Consider the following 21,002-nt stretch of genomic DNA (forward strand, 5'->3'; position numbering starts at 1 on the left):
AAATCCAAATCAGGGGGGCAAGTTTAACACCATCCATGCTCACATTGGGCAACACATGATAATATACTCACTATATCAAACAGTACACAATTCCATGACACCACTATTGCATTTACACACACAAATCCATACAGTCAACCTACACCCTTGTCATGGGGGACACTAGCACTGCCCACAAAGCAAGATAGTGCAAACGATAGTAAATGGATCAGCAAGCAGGCACACAACTGTAGGCAGACGGCACAGGTCACTCAGGAGCACAATAAAGGTAGAAAAGGATTGTGGGACAAATGTATACACCCAACAAACTGTTTGGGTTTATTAAATTCAAACTTTTTAAAGTCCAAGGCCATTGGGCAGTCCGTTTTGTTCTGTACAGGTACATCACTGTGCTGTCACATGACTCCTAACTGCCAGGGAACCTCCACTGGAAGGGGCATCAAGTGGGCAGGCAGGCACCTCAGGGATTATCTTTGAGGGGTAGAGGGGTCACAGGTTGGAGGGGTGGACTGCTTTTTAGGAAGGATGGACTTATTCTTGGGGGGAGGGGTATGGGTGCTTGAAGGGGCAAGTGTGACAGTGGAGGACTTGGAGGTAAAAGGGATGGGTTGAGAGGTGGGTCAGGGCCTCTTGGGTTTGGGACAGGTGGAGTGAACAGGGGAAAGGTCAAGGTCCAACAAAAAAGCTTTCTTAGGAACATGGGGATGGTCAATAGAAGGGGGTGGGGCTTTGGAGGTCGAGGGAGTGGTTGTTTGCTGTGTTGATGTGGAAGCCATAGGTGTGTGCATGTGGGAGGTGTACTTGTGTTTGGGTGGTGTCTGTTGCGTGAATAAGTGCATGCATTTGTGTGTCTTGGGGGCTGGGAGGTGGAGGTGCTGAAAGATGGAGTGTTGGATGTGTGTGTCAGTTAGGGTGGTGTCTGATCGTATGCTAGATGTGGTGGATGTCTGTGTGTCTGTTTAGGTGGTGTCTATTTTTATGGTGGTTGTGGTGGATGTCTGTGTGTCTGTTGGGGTGGTGTCTGTGGGTATGGTGGGTGTGGTGGATGTGTCAGTGACTGTCGTGGTGGTGCTTGTGGATATGCTTGATGTCGTGCATGGGTGTCTAGGGAAATGGTGACAGTTGTTGTGGTTATAGGTCTATGTTGTTTGCTTGCGTGACAGTGTGTTTTGTGGTGCTTGTTTCTGTGATTTGTGCTCTTGTGTGTTGAGGTGGGTGTGTGCATATCGGTCTGTGATTTTAGGGTAGGAAGGGGAATGGGGTATTTGGATTGGGAAGAGGGAGTTGGAGGTGGGGGCGGGGCCAGAAGATGAGTGATGACTGTCTGCCGTCATTCTGGAGGCCAGAGCCTGAAAAGATCTCTGTAGGCCAGACCTTACACCATGAATGTCTTCCAGGAATCCATTAGTCTGCTGCAGTTGGGTTGCCAATCTATGGATGGCATTCACATTTGCTGTCTGACCCACAGAGATACTCCTCTGGAGGTCAATAGCCTCCTCACTGATGACAGCAGGGGTAACAGGGGCTGGGGCGGAGATGCCTGCAGCAAAGGAGACACCCACCCTTCTGGGTGAGTGGGCATGGCCAACTAGGTGGTGAGCAACAGGGCGGGTGATGACAAAACTGGGGGTGATGGACCAAGATGGTACAGGGGTATGCCTTGATGGGTCTGCCACAACTAGGAAGTGTCCACTGGAAGAACATTCCAATGATGAAGATGATGATCTGGTCTCCCCTGTGGCACTTCCCTTTCCCTCCGAGCCACTGGGTCTCTCTGTGTCTGTGGTGTCTAGACCTGGTGTCCTGTGGCCAGAGGCATCCCCACTCAGCTGTGCCCTGTCTCCTTCACTTCCCTGGGCTGATTCTGCAAATACAAATAGAAATAGAGTAATCACATGTCCATGATCATACTTGAACAATGGCTCTGTTTAGCAAACATTACCATGATGTCAAGTAGACCCCAGTAACAAACTCCATCAAAGTGGCCAATACATGTGACATACCATATGCACAGATGCCATCTGAACTATCAACAGTTGCCCACAGGAAAATCAGGATCTCAAACAACTACAATGGCATGGCTGGAGTTGTGCAATCTCAGTAACCACTGAACTAGTGGGAGACCACATCACCCTCAGAACTTTGCCCCATGGAGCAGACCTCAGTTACCTGTTGTCATACAATAGTAGGCCAATGCCAAATGCATTCCCACAGACCCCGCACAAGGTAATGTACACATCTATGTGTCACAAAAATAATGACCCAACCATAAGAAATGATGCTACAAAATCCTGCCATGTTTCTGACAAAAGTACAATAGCCTGGAGAAAGTGACATGGAAATACTTATTTTACACTGGAACCAGTTCCACAATGCACACCTCTCCAAGTGATACTTTTCCCAATTGAGTCATGGAGGTAGTACTAATGTTGCTCAAATAGGCCACACATGGACATGGAAATGGAAATTGTAGACATCATGTGCAATATGTCAGTAAGAGATGTCTCCAAAATCCATAACACAAAGAATCAGCAAGCCCCAGGGAAATCACTACTAATGCCTGGCATCCACTCACAATGACATCCTCTGAGTGCATCAGTAGACACCATCAGTCCCTTGGATGTTGGGGAGGCCCAGAAATTTGCAAGTACTTTCCGAAGGCCCTAAACATGAGGTCCAATTAGAAGCTACATCCTTGTCTCCATTATGGTCATGAAGACCCAGATGACTGTGGATGAATGCGTATACCCAAACACAAGAGATTTGAACATAGTTGCAGGTTTGTTCATGATGGATGCCAAGTCATATTACAAACCTTACCGATTTCACATGTGCAGAGCAGTGCACTTTGCTACATGATGCCACATCAATGGCATAGACATGTACATTGTTGCTCAAAACTCTAGTCCTACCTGTCATGTCCCTCATTGCTACTGTAGTTGTAAATGACAAATGACATGTTATGACACATGAGGGTATGTGTCAGCCAATAAACACTAGTGACACACTCCTTATGTAACACAACGTGACATGTAACCCCATTGTAAATGTCTTATTTCACACCTAGGTTGCTATGCACACGTGTGGGAGAACAGAGGCATCATTCCATCAACACAGGTAGACCATGCAGGAAACAGCAGCTTATCTGTTTTTTTCCTGCAGTGGGCGCTCTGCCGGCAGTGGACCCCCCAGGTCTGTGCTTCATTGATGATGGCTCTCCATAGTACCTTCTTCTGATGGCCGTTGACCTGCATGGATGCAAAAGACAAATCAAGAGATTATAATCACATGTTGCATCACCAATGGTTCAGTCACATATAAGTCATTAACAGTAACACCAAGCTAGTACTTTTCTATTTGTTACTTCCCAAGTCTGAAACATACAAGCCAATGTGTGTAAGGACATGACTACAGACATATGTATCTGCATTTGTAGACTAACCCGCTACCCTGCTCATGGCCTACAATAACTAAGCAAGCTTACTGACATCAGGTAGCCCATTCCGTAGCAAACTGTACTGTGATATGAACCACAATGAAATACTACACACCTGCGTGGCTTCTGAAGAGTAAGCTCCTTAGGCATGAATGGACCAAGGCATTCACACTTTGTGAGAACGACTTACTAAATACAGTCAGTACAGCCAGCTGCCCGAGTAGAAACTTCAACATTACACATTAGTAACAATTGAGGGGCTGGCATGGTGGGTACAGACAGTGTTTTCATTGTCCATTAGTGAACATGTGGCCTAACAAAAGTAGACTCATGTAACTCCAGGGGTTGGATTTCTGTGTTATGTGCCTGTACCATGGAACACTCCTTTGGACATATGTGTCTATCCTCAGAGAAGGCAAATAACAAATAAGGGAATACATTCTACAGTCTCTGCTATGTGACCAAGCTACTGAGTCACATATTGCGGCCTCCCAGGAAGCAACACACTGTCTGCACTGTGAGACTGTAATTTATGAAGTAAGCCTATACAGGATAAATATGACCTGTGTGAAGGTGACAACAGAGCTGTGGGATTAAGGGACCTTTCATGAATCTAAGACACACATTGACAATGAGGCTAAATGCACATATGGAGTAGATTGATGATTTACCTCTAAACCTTTTCCTAATCTAGTCAAAGGAATGAGGTATTCAGGGCAGGTTTTGCCACCAAAGCTTCATAGTGGCCACATGATAGGATCTGCTGAGGTACAGGGAGTGGGCACAGTCCCACAGTTGCATAGCCACAGTGACTCTCCCACAGCCTAGACTACATCCCATACTGAGAGATACATTTCACAAGCCCTGGTCCCTGCAGGTTGAGCTGAAAGAAGCTACAGGACACTCCATTCCCATCGCTTCCATGCATGATAGTACATCATGTAGCCAACAACAATTTGTCATGTTGTGTGTGTGGCAACCTGAAGGGCAAAGTGACTCATGACATACCTTTCACACAACAGTTTAGCAAGGGCAGATGTGGTTTGAAACAACTGTGGCACTATACACATTGCTCACATTACTTTCAACTGCTTTATATAACATGCATACACAGCTCATGCTGTCATGCACATACATGTTGTCTGTCATTTTCAGCAATCATGAGGAAAGAGATGGCAGTGGATGGCAGTTATGTCTTGTTACCTAGTTATGTGCATCCACCACAAGGAGGATCTAGCCCCCCAAACACCTCACACAAAACAACATGACTCAACATATGGCACTGAACACCGATACTTGCACATTGTCCATCCCATTGATGTCAGACTGCAACTACAGGCACATGAGTAGTCTAACTGTAACACATGGTCAAAGTGCAGAGAAAACTGTGCACATGAGGTACTTAACAGCTCCTCTGGTGAGCCATAGTGATGTTCATACAGAGGTAGGACCTCAGTCACCAGCCGCTCCAGCTCCTATGGTGAGAAGGCAGGGTCCCTATCACTTGCTGGACATGGCATGATTGCTCCCAGAGGCGGCACACACCAGCTCAAGTCATGGAGGGGTTGCTGGCAGCAGTGTCAGGAGTCAGGTTTGTGAATCTGCAGAACATGGTGGTCACGTCTGCCACGTATGGGGTCGTCACTGCCAGTAGACAGAGCCATTGGCCTGCGTCTGCTATTGGCAACAGTGTTAGCCTATGGCAGTGTCCACCGCAGTTGCAGCCACCTTCCACCATGATGACTTCTGCTGCCAGCTGCGGGTGGCTCCTAATGTCCAGTGGAGTAGGTCAGCCACCCGCCATTTTGGTGGCCTGAAATGGTGTATTGGACTTTAGAAACTGCGTCACACCTGCAAAAAGGATTTTTGACTGCACAAACATGCTTATCTTGTCTTGTAATGTAGGTCGTACTACTCAAGCACCATTGTAGTACGTTGCAGGGCACAGATGGCATTTAACAGTAGCACACTGTCCACCACCGCCAATGGTAATTTCGGCAGTCGTGATATCCAGTCACATTTGGAGAAGCACAGATATGGTAGCAGTGGTAAAAAAGAAATTGCTCCACCTTCATAGTGTACAATGTAATAACAGTACAAGTAATGTAGAGGCTCCACGGGTGACAGCACTGTGCTACGAACTACGTGCTGCAAGATGGGAGAAATCTCCCACATATGTAACAACAAGATACCACCCAGAACAAGATCCTGTAATTCATCAAATCAAGCAAGTAGCACCAGTAAAATAGAATCTAGACTTGGGGCTCAGTGGACAAATATGCTTTTGAATCCAAGATGAATGAGCAGCCGACCGGGTGGTGCCTACAGCATTCACTCTGTTGACTGTCCTGTTCCACATGTCCATTTTCCTACTGAGAGGAGTATGCTTGACTTGTGCTTCAAACAATTGTCCACCAGGACACTTAACTCATCTTCTGAGAAAAAATGGGGACATTTTAAACGTGCCATGGTGGAAGAAAACAATCGATGACAGTGACTTACTAAGCAGGGGAAGTGCAAAAGGGTGTGGCTAGACAAAAGTGTGTGAAGGGTGTTGTATAGGATAGTGGGAAAAAAGAATTGCCTAGTATCTGTACTGTGTGGAAAAAAGTTGCTCTGACCTGTGTGTGTTGCAGTTTAAATTCAAAGGATTGTGGCCTGTGGAGGGATGTGTTTTATAGTGTCCTTTGCAGGTGTGTCCACTGCGGCAATGTGTGTCAGCTGTGCTGTTTTCATATTCATCCAATGTGCAGCAGGGTATTAATTTGCTGACCTCAGACCACCGTGGTTCGTACCGCCACTGGTTGATTGTTACAGGGGTCCGCCTTGGTGACTGCGTGCTTGTAATACGGTCAGTGGTTGGTCACGGTGATGACGGTGCTGGAGATCAGACTGCCTATTTCCAGGCCTCCGCACCACTGCCGGCTTGCCTTTTTTGGTTGTCAGTCAGCGGTCCGGCCTGTATAATTCATAATTGATTGCCAACAGACGGTCTTTTTGGGATCACCAATATGGCGGACTGGTGGTCCAAACGTCAAACTCGAAATGAGGACCTTAAGCGTTTAAAAGTAAATGACAAAAATATTGACAATCAAACAACAAGCCCTCTTTCCACCAGCCTTTGCATAGTGATCTGACTGTCTTGAAAAGGCTGGTGGAAAGGCGATGCTGGGGTCATAGCACCATCAGAATGCGCACTGTCTGCCTTACAGACAGTGTGCATTCCAAGGGGGCTGCTCAGCCCCCCTGTGCGACAGCATTGGACTCAGCTCCATGTGTCAGGCTCCTCACTGTGAGTTTGGCAGTTGGTGCAAGACTCGTCATGATGCCCATAGCATTTTTAAAGATATCTAACTTTAACCATAATATCATTTTAAAAATTGCAGTGTACAAAGCACTTGAAAAACTTGAAAAATCTTTTAAAAGTAAAAGTAAATTCTATGCAATAAAATATGGATTTTATTAAATGTCATTTTAATTGCATATTAATAATATAACAATGCTATCACATGCAAAAATATTTGTCAATATGAACAAGCTATCTGTATTAAATAAAATGTAGGTGGCATATAGTAATTTATTTTTGAAAAACTATTATAAGGATATAGCTACATGTTAAACATTCTTTCCTTTTAATTACAATATTGTACTTAAAATTAATGCGATTAAAAAATGTGTAAAATAAAATGGCAAACATTTATTAAGCTAATATTTAAAATACATGAATTAATTAGGAGTGAGGGGATATATCATTTTATAAATCAAATGGCAAAATAGAAAGATTTTGAAACTTTAACAAAAATACTAAACGTATGAAATAATAAAACAAGAAATTAATACACATTTTAAATAATCACTATTAAAGACTATGTAATGCACTGCATCTAATTTTAAAAACAACAGAAAATTGTATTAAATAGTAGAAGATATGTTTGTTAATCATCTAATTGAAATATCAGTAGCATTTTCAATTATACACAATTTTAAAAATCATATTTATTACATAAACACAAAGATAAAAGAGCATCAAATTTACTATTCTAACACCAATCTAGCAAACGTTGGTGAAAGTGTATATGTATTTTAAGGGGTCATATTTATCATTCAATTAAAAAAAAAAACATTGAAGAAAGTGCATTTAGTGGGTTAGGTCAGGTTTACTAGTCTAACTCCAACCACAGAAACATTGGGGAGGTGGGGACATTTAATATTGTAAATCATATGCCACATACATTGAGGAAAGTGCATATATTAGAATGAGTCATATTTACTGTTCTGACTTCAATTCCAAATGCACTGGAGAGGTTCAGATTTATTTTCTAACACCAATCACACAAACATAAAAAAAAAACATCTGAAAAGGCACATGTATTGCATGGAGTCAGAAATATTATTCTAACTCCAATCTGACACATATTTGGAAAAGTGTATATATTGGAGTGGTTGACATTTTTTTCTAGCTCCAATCCCACCTAAGCAGGGACAATACATACATTGAATGTGGTTATATTTACTATTGTAAAACACACATTGAAGGAAATGTAAATAATTAGATGTTGAGGGAGGAGGGTCGGGGCTACTATTCTGCTTACAATTCCCAACATAGGGGGTTATTCTAACTTTGGAGGAGTGGTAATCCGTCCCAAAAGTGACGGTAAAGTGACGGATATACCACCAGCCGTATTACGAGTTCCATAGGATATAATGGACTCGTAATACGGCTGGTGGTAAATCCGTCACTTTTCCGTCACTTTTGGGACGGATTAACACCTCCTCCAAAGTTAGAATAACCCCCATAATGTTGAAAGTGCCTATGCTGTTTAGGATTGATTTTACTATTCTAACTACAATTCCACACACATGTGCATAGTTTGATTGGGGTCAGCTTCATTATTCTAACTTAAAACCCAAAGACATTAAGAAAATATATTTATTGGAAGGGGTGACATTAAATCAAACCAAATCTTGAAAGCATGATAAAAAATGCATATGTTGGAAAATTGACTTAAAATGTTATGGTAGCAACCCATGCAATATATTTTCAGAAATTGTGTTTATAAAAATATTATGGCCCTCATTATGACAATGGTGGTAAATCCCACTCACCACCATGCTGACGGCCGCCAACTTACTGTGGTGGTGGTGGATATCCAGGCCACTAGCACCCCTCCCCCTGCAGAAGGTGGACACACACACATCAATCCAACAGAATACTGCCACATACACAAATCTTCCAGTCCAAAGGTCACTGATAAAGTGGTGGTATCAAAACCCACACCGTTATGTAAAGAGAACAATGCCCATCACATTATGACCCACAAATCACCACAGCAGACATTCAACGGCGGTAAACCATTGGCTGTACATACCACTGCACTCACAATAGACACCCACATACAAAACAACACCACATTGGCCAGTTCAAACAACACACACCTGACACCCATACACACACCACACCCACACCACTATAAAACACCCACCCACATTACCCACAACCCTTTACGGTTACAAAGCATTGCCAACAGAGACACACCAATACCACTGACATAACTAGAGCCACACACTACTCACACCCATACACCACTCACGCACTCCACATCACACATGCCGCCAACACATTACCCAACACACCCTCACCAACACACCTCACATAACACCCATGGCATCACAAAGACACCCCCGTTTCACAGAGGAGGAGTGAAGGGTCATGGTGGAGGAAATTATCCTGGTAGAGCCACAACTATTTGGAGCACAGGTGCAGCAGATATCAATAGAAAGGAAGATGGAGCTTTGGTGGAGAATCGCGGACATGGTCAATGCCGTGGGACAGCACCCCAGAACTAGGGATGACATCAGGAAGAGGTGGAATGTCCTATGGGTGAAGGTATATTCCATAGCAACAAGACACCAGCTCGCTATGCAGAGGACTGGCGGTGGACCCCCACCTCCTACCCCACAACTCACAGCATGGGACGAGCAAGTCTTGGCAATACTGCATCCTGAGGGCCTGGCCGGAGTCAGAGTAGGACTGGACTCTGGTAAGTCAACTCTCAACTACTATTACCCCCTACCTGCATGCCATCACATACGCTCACCCTCACTCCCATCACTCCACTACCTCACACACACTCCACCATCACATCTCACTAATCCCAGTGCCAAGCCCTGCATGATGTACCAATGCATGGACAACCCTCACAGCCCTGCATGGACACTCATCACTAAAGCATGCACAACATAGAGAGCTAACAATCCCACCATACACTAACATACACAAATGAAAGCTGGCAGGGCAAATCCAACCATAGAGGGGAAGCCAGGGATGTGCAATATGTCATACATATAAACCATAACACACTGTTTACATCCCCACAGGTACCACAGTCAATGTCACCAGAGAGGAGGTGCCAGCACTATCCAGTCTCCCAACTGAAGAGGACCACAGTGATGACAGTAACTCTGGTATTAAGGATCTGGAGGATCTACCTGGCCCATCAGGGACCACTGGACAGCCGGTTACCCAAGCCCAGTCACACACTATCACAGAGCCTCCCCCATCTGGAAACACCTCCACAGCACCCACCCAGCATACCCACACCTCCGTCCCCAGGACAAGTCAATCAGCTGTGTGTCCACCTCTACAGGGACCCCAGGCCACATCTTGCACACAAGACAATCAGGGACCTGGGGGTCAGTGGCAGTGGGTACACGGTTCAGGGGACAGAGGCACAGGCCAACAGGGAAACTGGGAGGACTGCTGTGCTCCAGGAGGAGGACAGGCCCAGGGAACCGACTCTCCAGGACCACTCTCCGAGATCCTGGGAGCCTATTAACATTCCCAGGACATGATGGGCCGATCCTGGGCAATGTGCAGGAGAACAGGCGGCTGCAGGAGGGACAGTACCAGGGGATCTGGGATGACTTTCAGGCCATCAACAACACCCTGATCTCCATAGCAGGGGTGCTGGCAGATATGGCTAACATTATATGGGGGGCAGTCTCACACCAGCGGGCCCTCCCACTAGCCAGACTACTGAACAGCCTTCCACTTCCACTGCCGCCAGTGGCCAGGAGGCCCGCCACAGGACTCACAGGCCACTAGCACCCCTCCCCCTGCAGAAGGTGAACCACCCCACAAACGTTCCCTGTGATCCAGACAGAAGCCAGAGACACTTGCGAGGACCCCGCCAGGAAATGAGACTCTCCTGATTGCCGCCCTTGTGTTCCGCTCAGTCATCCTGTCCACCTCGAACTGCCATTGTTCCCCTTCCTATGTCCCCTTGGACAATGTACCTGTGCTACAACAGACTGGAACAATACTCTGGACTTTCCTCCATCATCACCCCATCCCATTGCACTTCCCCCCTATATGTTAGCACTTCAATAAACACTCTTTGAAAAAAATATGTTTTGAGCATGTCATGTATATCAAAAATGTATTCTTTGAAACAGGTACAAACATTGCTAATTAACTGTGCATACGATGAGCATAGATTAATGACGTGTAGCTGGCTGTAGTGATCACACCAGGAGTATTTGTCAAATCACCAACATCTGCAAAATTAATTGCCAGAGGGAACAGTAAGTGGGCAAGAAGTGGGAAATATCAGCATGCCATTGCCACAGAGATTACAACCAAAGTCATTGTAATGTGAAGTTACACTGTCCTACCTGTGTGTCATTGGAAGTACTGTCATATAACTGATGTTCTGTTGTCCTCATCCTCATTCTCTGCCTCCTTCTCCTCACTGTTCACAGGGTCTACTGCTGCCACAAGGGCATCTTCAGTCTCCTGCAGAAAAGGGACATGGCATCTGAGGGCCAGGTTATGCAACATGCAGCATGCCACTACTATCTGGCAAACCTTTTTGGGTGAGTAGCACAGGGATCCACCTGTTGGATGGAGGCACCAGAACCTGGCCTACAGGAGGCCAAAGGTCCTTTCAATTATCCTTCTGGTTCGCCCATGTGCCTCATTATAGTGTTCTTCTGCCCTTGTCCTGGCATTCCTCACAGGGGTCAGCAGTCATGATAGGTTTGGGTAACCAGAGTCACCTGTAAATATTGAGGGACAACATTTAGCCAGACACTATCCTATATGGCCAACACCATAGGCATACACTAACATACACCGGGTGGGGACGAAGGCTTACCTATTAGCCACACCCTGTGCCTCTGTAGATGGGCCATCACATTTGGGATGCTGCTATTCCTCAGGATAAAGGCATCATTCACTGACCCTGGATACTTAGCAACAACGTGGGAGATGTACTGGTCTGCTAAGCACACCATCTGAACATTCATGGAGTGGAAACTCCTACGATTCCTGAACACCTGTTAATTCTGGCAGGGGGGACAAATGTAATATGTGTACCATCAATCACCTCAATTATGTTGGGGATATGTCCCATTGCATAAAACTCGGCCTTCACTGTGGCCAAAACCTCAATATGGGGGAAAACAATGTAGCTGCACATGTGTTTTATCAGGGCAGACAACACTCTTGTCAGCACTATTGAGAACATTAGCTGTGACATTCCTGCTGCTAAGCCCACTGTCACTTGGAAAGAACCAGTTGCCTGGAAATGGAATACAGATATCACTTGCACAAGAGGCGGGATCCCAGTGAGGTGACGGATAGCAGATATCAGGTCAGGCTCCAATTGGGCACACAGCTCTGTGACTGTGGCCCTGTCCAGTCTATAGGTGAGTATAATGTGCCTGTCCTCCAGTGTAGCTAAGTCCACCAGGGGTCTGTACACGGGGGTATGTCTCTATCTACTCTTCATCCGCAGCGGTAGGTATCTAAGGGACACAAGAGTGAGGAGGCTGTCACAGACTGAACATTGGAGCCAAAACAGGAGTTTGCATTCTGTAAACTTGTAATGGGTCAGTGTGAATTGTGCAGTATGTACCTATTTCTCCTGTGACCCAGCATGAATTCATAGGGATGCCCCCCCAATGACATGGCGTTCACCTGTCCTGTGTGGAGGGACAGGTGGAAGTGAGGTAATTCCGCTGACGCTGTGCGCCGTGGTGGGAGGCAGTCCGGAACCACCGTGCAAGTCCTTATTGGTTGATATTGGGTCCTACGGGTTACAGTGGCCAATGGTGATCTACGCCGGTGTTGACGGTATGCACCGTCACGGATGTGACCGCCATTTTCTATCTGATTCCACACTTGTCACCTGACCTTCCATAGGTGAAGACCTACACTGCATGTGCTGCTGTGACCTGTGTCTAGAACCTACCATGGCCTGTGAGACTGGGGAAAGGGCCCCAGCCTTCTCTTCGGAGGAGTTGGAGAGACTGGTGGATGGGGTCCTACCCCAGCACGGACTGCTGTACGGGCCCCTAGGCCAACAGGTGAGTACACTGTGAGCACGATGCATGTGGCATGAATGCATGGAGTTGTGTGTGTGAAGGCCTCGTGCGTGTAAGGGGAGTGGGTGGGTGGATGTCCTCTTTGCAGTGTACCCGTTGTGTGCTGGGCTATGTGTGTGCCAATGGTGATGGAAATGGGTATGCTGGGCCATATGTGTAGCTGGCCGGACTGTTTGTTTCATGGTGTTTTCCTGTGTGTATTGCCTCTGCAGGTCAGCGACCATCAATAGAAGGGTATATGGCATGCCATTGCCAAGGAGTTGCGGACTCTGGGGTTCTATGGCAAGCGGAGCACCCATTGTCACAAATGGTGGGAGGACCTGAGACGCTCGGCACGGAAGATGGCGGAAGCCCAGCTGGGGATGGCCTCTCAACGAGGAAGGGGTGCCCGTTGAACCTGACCTCCTTGATGGCCTGCATACTGGCGGTGGCCTATCCTGAGCTGGATGGGTGCTTGAGGGCATCACAGCAGCCACAAGGGGGTGAGTACAGTAGCTATCATTACAACGTATGCATGGTGGTGTGGTATCTGGGTGGTGGATGTGTGTTAGCGGGTGCCCCTAGGCCAGGCCTGACATAGCAGCGTAGGTGCTCTGGTGGCTAGGATTCTGAAGGGATAATCCTGCCTACCTAGCCTGTAAACATACACTACTTGTCAGGGCTGTGTGGGTCCCAGGTGGGCTGCAGTTGGCGGTGTGTGCCCTTCCTTATGTCTAGGTGGGGGTGCTGTGTACACCAACGGTGGTGTTGGTGCAGCCATTGACCAAGTGTATCCTTTGCCAGGTGTAACAGTTAACAAATAAACAACATTAAAACTAATTAATAATCAAATAAAATAAATAACTTCATTTAAACATATTTATTCATATTATATTATATTCCACAGTGTTTTTGTAACCTACATTTTTAACAAATTATATTATTGTCTCAATAAAAACAATCATGGGCAAAGCCAATAGTTTTCACCTTCCAAAGCCTTTTGTTCATACTGTACAACTTAATTAATGAAGAAAAGGGGAAGAAAAAGGAGCCACGTCCTTTTATATGCAGTTGCAAATGTGATGTATACATGCACATGCATCATTATGCAAGCACGCATGAATGACTACACATGTGCACTTCAAAAATTATGCAAGTGCCTCTTTTTTGTTTTATTTTGTTGATCTGAAATGGATTAATAAACAGATTTTAAAAAGTAGAAAAAAAGTATATTAAATGAAAAACCTTTATAAGAAAAATAGGACTGTCGGATTGGAGCCAATTAAGATGTGCTTGAGAGCTGGAAAAAAACAGCAAGTGGGTGGGGGGAGGTGAAAAGAAGAACGAGAGGGAGAGCAACACAGCAGACAGCTGGAAGAACAGAAGGTAGTGAGAGAAACATGGAGTGATGGGGAAGGATAGAAACACACAGGTGAGAGACCAACATGGAAAGCAGGTGAAGGTGAGCTCAAAGATGCAAGAGGATAACACTGTGACATGGGGAGAAGCACATGAGAGAGATAACACAAAAACACACACACACTTTCATGGAGTGGTTAAGCAAAAACAAAACAAAATATCCCCAAAAATGAGCAATGAAAGGACCCTAGTAAAAGGGATATGCTTCCATGTAGGGAAACACAAAAGAAGAGGACGATAAGCCCACAACTGACTTGGGTCAGTAGTCATATGCCAAACCTAGGGAGCACTTGGGCAGCACTATAATAATGATGCCACTCACAAGGCCTTTTTCAAAACTAAAAGGACCAATGTTCAGCCCACTGAAAACCATTTTTTATCAATGTAAGCATATGCACATATAATGAGGGATACACTTATAAGTTGATTGTTGGTTTATATCCAGATGATGCACCCATCTTCTTAATATGATACGATGCATTAGGACCAATGCTTCTAACCAGTTTTAAGTATTGAATCTTCACAGTTCTGCCCCTGCAGGGCAGAGTGGTCCCTTCGGGTACATCAGCTCCTCCGGTAGCCTCACTCATGGCTGCTCTTTTCCAGTATTAAAAGCAGAAGAGCTACCGCTGCATCCCTACAACCTGTCATGTTTCATTCCTATTGCATCCTGGGAAATGCACGTGGAATTATGGGACAGTTTTCCTTCCTGCATGCAGAAGACTGCCATTGGGAGGACTTAGATCATACCAAGGGATACCTTAATGCTGACAAGGTGTATTCTTGGTTATATTGTGCTCACAACATTGTTATACATATCTTGAAGGTGTATACCTTATGTTTTTATTGCTAAACGTAACCATTATTAATTCCCCAATCCAAGATAGCCAAACCATTTCCTAGTTATGTTGCATCATATTTTGCACTATAAAAGGGTGGTCTATTATGGGTCCAGTTGTTTGTTTCTGCATCATTGCTTGTACTCTCCGCCTTCTCCAGGTCCTGTTCTTGTTCTCCTGTTATTTGCCTTTCTAATGGGACTGGTCAGCTGGAAGTTTTTGCTGGTCCCTTTGTGCTGGAATTATTTTCTGGAGCATCACTAGACTCCCAGTTACAACCTGGGTAACAATACTGCCTCCGTAGAAAGAAGGCCATATCTACAAACCAAGAATACACTTGCAGTATTGCCCAGAAGACCAGCTTTTGACACCAATTGTGGGGAATACTTTGCATGGCTTTACTTCATGGGCATTACAATGTGTTTACCTTTACAATAAGTTGTAATATCACATAGGGTTTTACAAATGCCTGACATGTCACGCAGTGCAATTGTAATTTCTGATATTCAAATATATACATATCTTCACTGTGTAGGCACAGTAAGGTCAGTGTTTCCACAGAAAGAGTATTTTTTGTTTTGCTAATACCTTTAGCGTCATTTGACAAATGTTCATAAAACTCTCCAAAAAAAGCACAAAGGTTCATCTCCTTCAGCTTCTTCCTGGAAAGATTTGGGTTGATCCGTCAAGCAGGGGTCGAGAAACAGAGAGGGGTCCCAAAACATTTCCTCATGAAATTTCCCATAGAAATTTTTAGACAGCACTACAGGAAAAGTGGCTGAACAGAATTACACCAGATTTTGCAGAGAACTGCTTCTTTGCTCATAAAGCATGATTTTTGTGATTTGGTGTAAATCCTTATGGCATTTTTCAGAAATTACAGTTAAAACAAAATAAAGACACCTAAGTGGTTGGTCCTGCAGGAGCCATGCAATAGTCCCAAGGGACTGCAAATTAAAAAAAATTATCATTTTGACTGGTATTGGGGGCGTTTTTCTTGTGCATGGAGAAATCTGGTTGGCTGGCCACAAGATTGAGACCAATGTTGCAACAGCATTACAGGACACAGGGTCACTCCACATGTCCTGAAAACAAAACAAAAAAAAGTATAATGAGGCAGGGTAGGGGCACCCCAAGGCCCTGGCTGTTGTGGAGGGTTCCCAGTGGGATCACCCTCCTGAGGTCAAAATTAAAAAAAGTTAAAATGCGGCCCGCTGTTCACACAGTACTCTTAGGTGACCCGCTGCTAGGTCCTGAGAGACCCAGTGCAGATCCTCTTTTACTTCCTCAGGTGTTCCACAGGAATACCTTGAGAGTACCGGGAGCATAGGTAAAACATGTAAAAATGCCCCATGGCACTGCTCACATCTACAGACCACGAGGCTGTGCTTGGTGGGAAGATGGGAATCTGTAGGGCTTTGGGCTATGTGCTGTATCCAAATCCCTATTGAGCATGGTCAGAAGGTATACTCAGTGAGGGAGCTGGGAAAATATCATTTTGAGTAAAAACAGGAAGCCACTGAAAAGAATCAAAGGTTAAAGTCACATTAGAGTTACATAAGAAAATAGGAATCTTACTTTATGTTAAAATGAAAACAGAAATACACGTAAAAAACAGAAAAACAGAAAAAAATCCTAGTTTTAATTTTGGTATGTTGCAAGTGATAAACCAGAATAAACACTTGTTGCAGCTATACCATAAGGTACAAAAGAAAACAAATGTGCCTAACTATATTAAAGGCAGTGTAATAACTGACAGTATGCCAGAGCTGACATATTCGGATTTGACCACTTCAGCATAATGAATCTTTTAAAATTGATTTCTGTACATGCTTGACTTTTGATCAAAATTTCCTGCCATAGATACACAGCCCTTAAGATAAACTCCACAAACTACCTAATTGACAAAGTTATACATTTCCAGGGGCTACATTCATCTATGTAGCACAGAGACCATGAGACTTGAGTTTCCTGGACTAAAGGAGAAACAGAAACTGATTCTCTTGAAGCACCCCAAAGAATTAAAACCTTTTCCTTCTGGACTAATTGTTCTCCTCATGCCATCCACTTCCAAAGTAAAAAAAACAAGATTCAAGATTGCACCTAGATATGGGGTCAAATTCTAACTGCTTTTTTTAAGCAGGTGAGACCTTGGTGCACCTGAAGAGTCTTCAAGGCAGGAGCTGCTAGCAGGATGCAACCAGAAGGGAAATTATAACTGGTAGATTGCAAAAACCTTTATCTCTCCTTTTTTTTACTTCCTGATGTCACTTACTCTACCCCTGTTTCTAATTTTTTCCTGAATTGGTCTTGCCACCTTTGACCCTGTGTTTTGACTTAGGGCTGAACTGCTTTGCCTGCAATCTTTGCTTCATCCTTTTCCCATTAATTTTTGCACTTTGTTCTGTTCTTTTTACAATGTATGTGTTCTTTTCGATAGGATGATGTTTGGGGAAGGGTAGACACCACCATTTGTCTCTCTTTTTGGATCTTTTTTATGTATTCTACTGAAAGGTATGGAGCCTGAACTAAGAGCTTTAGGGCAGACCAGGATGGAGAGTTAGGGGCAACAGTAAGGCAGTGGAGCCTGGGGATGAATGTCACCTTTTCATTTATTTGTCTTAATCAGAAGTATTATTATATTGTGGTGTTTTAATGTTTAGACCGAGTGTGCTGTAGGTCATGGATATTTTCTCTAAGTTGATTTAATAGATTTTCACATTCTCACTGTTAGAAATTGGGTTTTTGGTTGGCAGTCAGGTTACCCTGTCCAAGCAAGGACATCACTCTAGTCAGGGTAAGTCACACACAATCCAAATTATCCTGTGCCCACCGTCTGGTAGCTTGGCACTGAGCAGTCAGGCTTAACTTAGAAGGCAATGTGTGAAGTATTTGTGCAATAAATCATACAATACCACCATTTAGCACCACAAAAATACACCACACAGTGTTTAGCAAAATATATAATATTTATCTGGATAAATGCAGGTCAAAATGATTAAAATGCAATTAGTATATGTTGAGATATCACTGAAAGGTGATATAAAGTATCTTTTTAAAGCAAGCAGTCTCTTTCAAGCACAAAGTACCTGGTTAGCGTGAAAAATGTCCGCAAAGGAATGCAGAGGAGGAGTTGCGTGGAAACAAAGGGGTGTGCTTTGATTTCTCGGGCCGCACACAGCGATGCATTGTTTAGTTTTCATGCAGGGGTGGCTGTGCATCGATTTCCGGACCTCGGTCGTCGATCCTCTTTGGGTTGCAGGGTTTTCAGACGCCCCGGGGACGATGCGTGGATTTCCGGTGCTGCTAGGACGAAGTCACAGGAGCTGTGTCGATCCAGTAGGCATTGCTTCAAATTTTCTACCACACAGCAGGCACTGCGTCGGTTCCTCTCTGGAAGTCAGGCTGCGTCGTTCCAGTTTGGCGTGCAGTAAGAGTTTCACCGCGGTAAAGGCTATGCGTCGTTTCTGGCAGGCTGTGCATCGAATTTCAGTGCACAAGGAGTCATTCTTGTAGAGATGAAGTCTTTTTGGTCCTGAGACTTCAGGGAACAGGAGGCAAGCTCTATCCAAGCCCTTTGAGAGCACATCTTCACTACAGCCAGAGAGCAGCAAGGCAGCAGGGCAACAGCAAGGCAGCAGTCCTTCACAGAAAGCAGACAGGTGAGTCCTTTGAGCAGCCAGGCAGGTCTTCTTGGCAGGATGCAGGTTATGGCTCAGGTTCTCTTCTCCAGGAAGTGCCTGAGTTGGTAGGGGCAGAGGCCATGTTTAAATACCCAAATGTGCCTTTGAAGTGGGGGAGACTTCAAAGAGTGGCTTAGAAGTGCACAAGGTCCCCTTTCAGTGCAATCCTGTCTGCCAGGGTACCGATAGGCAGTGTGCCAGTCCTTTTTGTGAGGGCAGGCTACTGTCCTTTGACTTGTAAGTGTCAGGCCCTCCACCCTCCCAGCCCATTCAAAATGCAGATGTATGCAAGTGAGGCTGAGTATCCTGTGTCTGGGGTGTGTTTGACTGAATGCACAAGGGAGCTGTCAACTAAGCCCAGACAGAGATAGATTGTAAAGCACAGAAGGATTTAAGTGCAGAGAAATGCTCACTTTCTAAAAGTGGAATTTCTAAAATAGTAATATTAAATCCAACTTCATCAGTCAGCAGAATTTTGTATCACCATTCTGGCCATACTCAATATGACCTTCCTACTCCTTTCAGATCAGCAGCTACCACTCAAACAATGTATGAGGGCAGTCCCAATGTTAGCCTATGAAGGGAGCAGGCTTCATAGTAGTGTAAAAATGAATGTAGGAGTTTTACACTACCAGGACATGTAAACTTCACAGGTACATGTCCTGCTTTTTGTCTACACAGCACCCTGTCCTATGGGTTACCTAGGGCATACCTTAGGGGTGACATATATGTAGAAAAAGGGGAGTTTATAGCTTGGCAAGTACTTTTAAATGCCAAGTCGAAGTGGCAGTGTAACTGCACACACAGGTCAGTGCTGCAGACCCACTAGTAGCATTTAATCTACAGGCCCTGGCACATATAGTGAACTCTACTAGGGACTTATACGTAAATTAAATAGTCAATTAGGTATGAGCCAATGTCACCATGTTTTAAGGAGAGAGCATATGCACTCTCCTTAAAACCAGATGGGGCCTAGTGGGGGCAATGAAGATACAGGGAAGGAGCCCTCACACATGCCCTCGCCCATAGCCCACAAAATAACATAATCTTGTATCAACTCTGGGCCCTGGCCCAGTCTAGGGGTAATGTAAAAAAGCAGTGGCAGACCCCTAAATGCTTTGTTTTTGGGGGGGGTCAAACGTAAGATTTTTTTTTAAAGGTGCATATCTCTCACCCCAATGGGCCTATCTCAAAGATTGCATGCTCATTATTCTCTAAGTGGTGTGCTCTAGCCACCAGGTGCAGGTTTCCCAGGCCTTTTGGCCTAGAAAAGGTGCACTTTGCAGGGAACTGCACCTTCACCTCAAAACCAAGGACAGCATATGTGGTGCACCCCAAGGATCTTCCCTCAGTCCCACCCTGTTCAACACCCACATGACCCCCTCACAGACATCATCAGATCTCACAGACTCAACATAATCTCCTACACTGATGACACTCAACTAATATCATCACTCACTGAGGACCCCGCCAATGCCAAAACCAACTTCCAGAAAGCCATGACCAAGGAAGCGAACTGAATGAGAGACAGCTGTCTCAAAGTCAACTCCGACAAGACAAAAGTACTGATCTTCGGGAAGAGCACCTCTGCTTGTGACTGCAGCTGGTAGCCAGCAGAACTCGGACCAACAAACATACCCACAGACCCTGCACACAACCTAAGCATCACCCTTGACAACAAACTGACCATGAATCAACAAGTCAAAGCAGTCACCTCCTCCTGCTTTCACACCCTTTGCATGCTCTGCAGAATCATCAGATGGATCCCAGTCAACATCAGAAAAACCATCACCCAGGCCATCCTCACCAGATGCCTCAACTACGGCAACACTCTCTACGAAGGCATCTCCTTTGCAAACCTCAATATTTGGCAAAAAAAAACACTTTTTCCTCACATTTCAGTAATGGAAAGTTCTGGAATCTGAGGACAGCCACAAACTTCCTTCCACCCAGCGTTCCCCCCGGGTCTCACGATAAAAATTGTACCCCTTTTGTGTGGGTAGGCCTGGTGCCTGCAACAGGAAATGCCCCAAAACACAACATGGACACATCACATTTTCAGAAAGAAAACTGAGCTGTTTTTGCAAAGTGCCTAGCTGGGGATTTTGTCCTCTAGCTCAGTGGGCACATAGGAAAGGTTAGCAAACCTGGACATTTCTGGAAAACTGAACTACTAAGGAAATTCAGAATAGGGTGACGTGTGGGTCTCTCACCAGGTTCTGTTACCCAAAATCCTTTGCAAACCTCAAAATTTAGCAA

Source organism: Pleurodeles waltl, chromosome 1_1, assembly GCF_031143425.1.
Source record: "Pleurodeles waltl isolate 20211129_DDA chromosome 1_1, aPleWal1.hap1.20221129, whole genome shotgun sequence".
NCBI lineage: Eukaryota > Metazoa > Chordata > Amphibia > Caudata > Salamandridae > Pleurodeles > Pleurodeles waltl.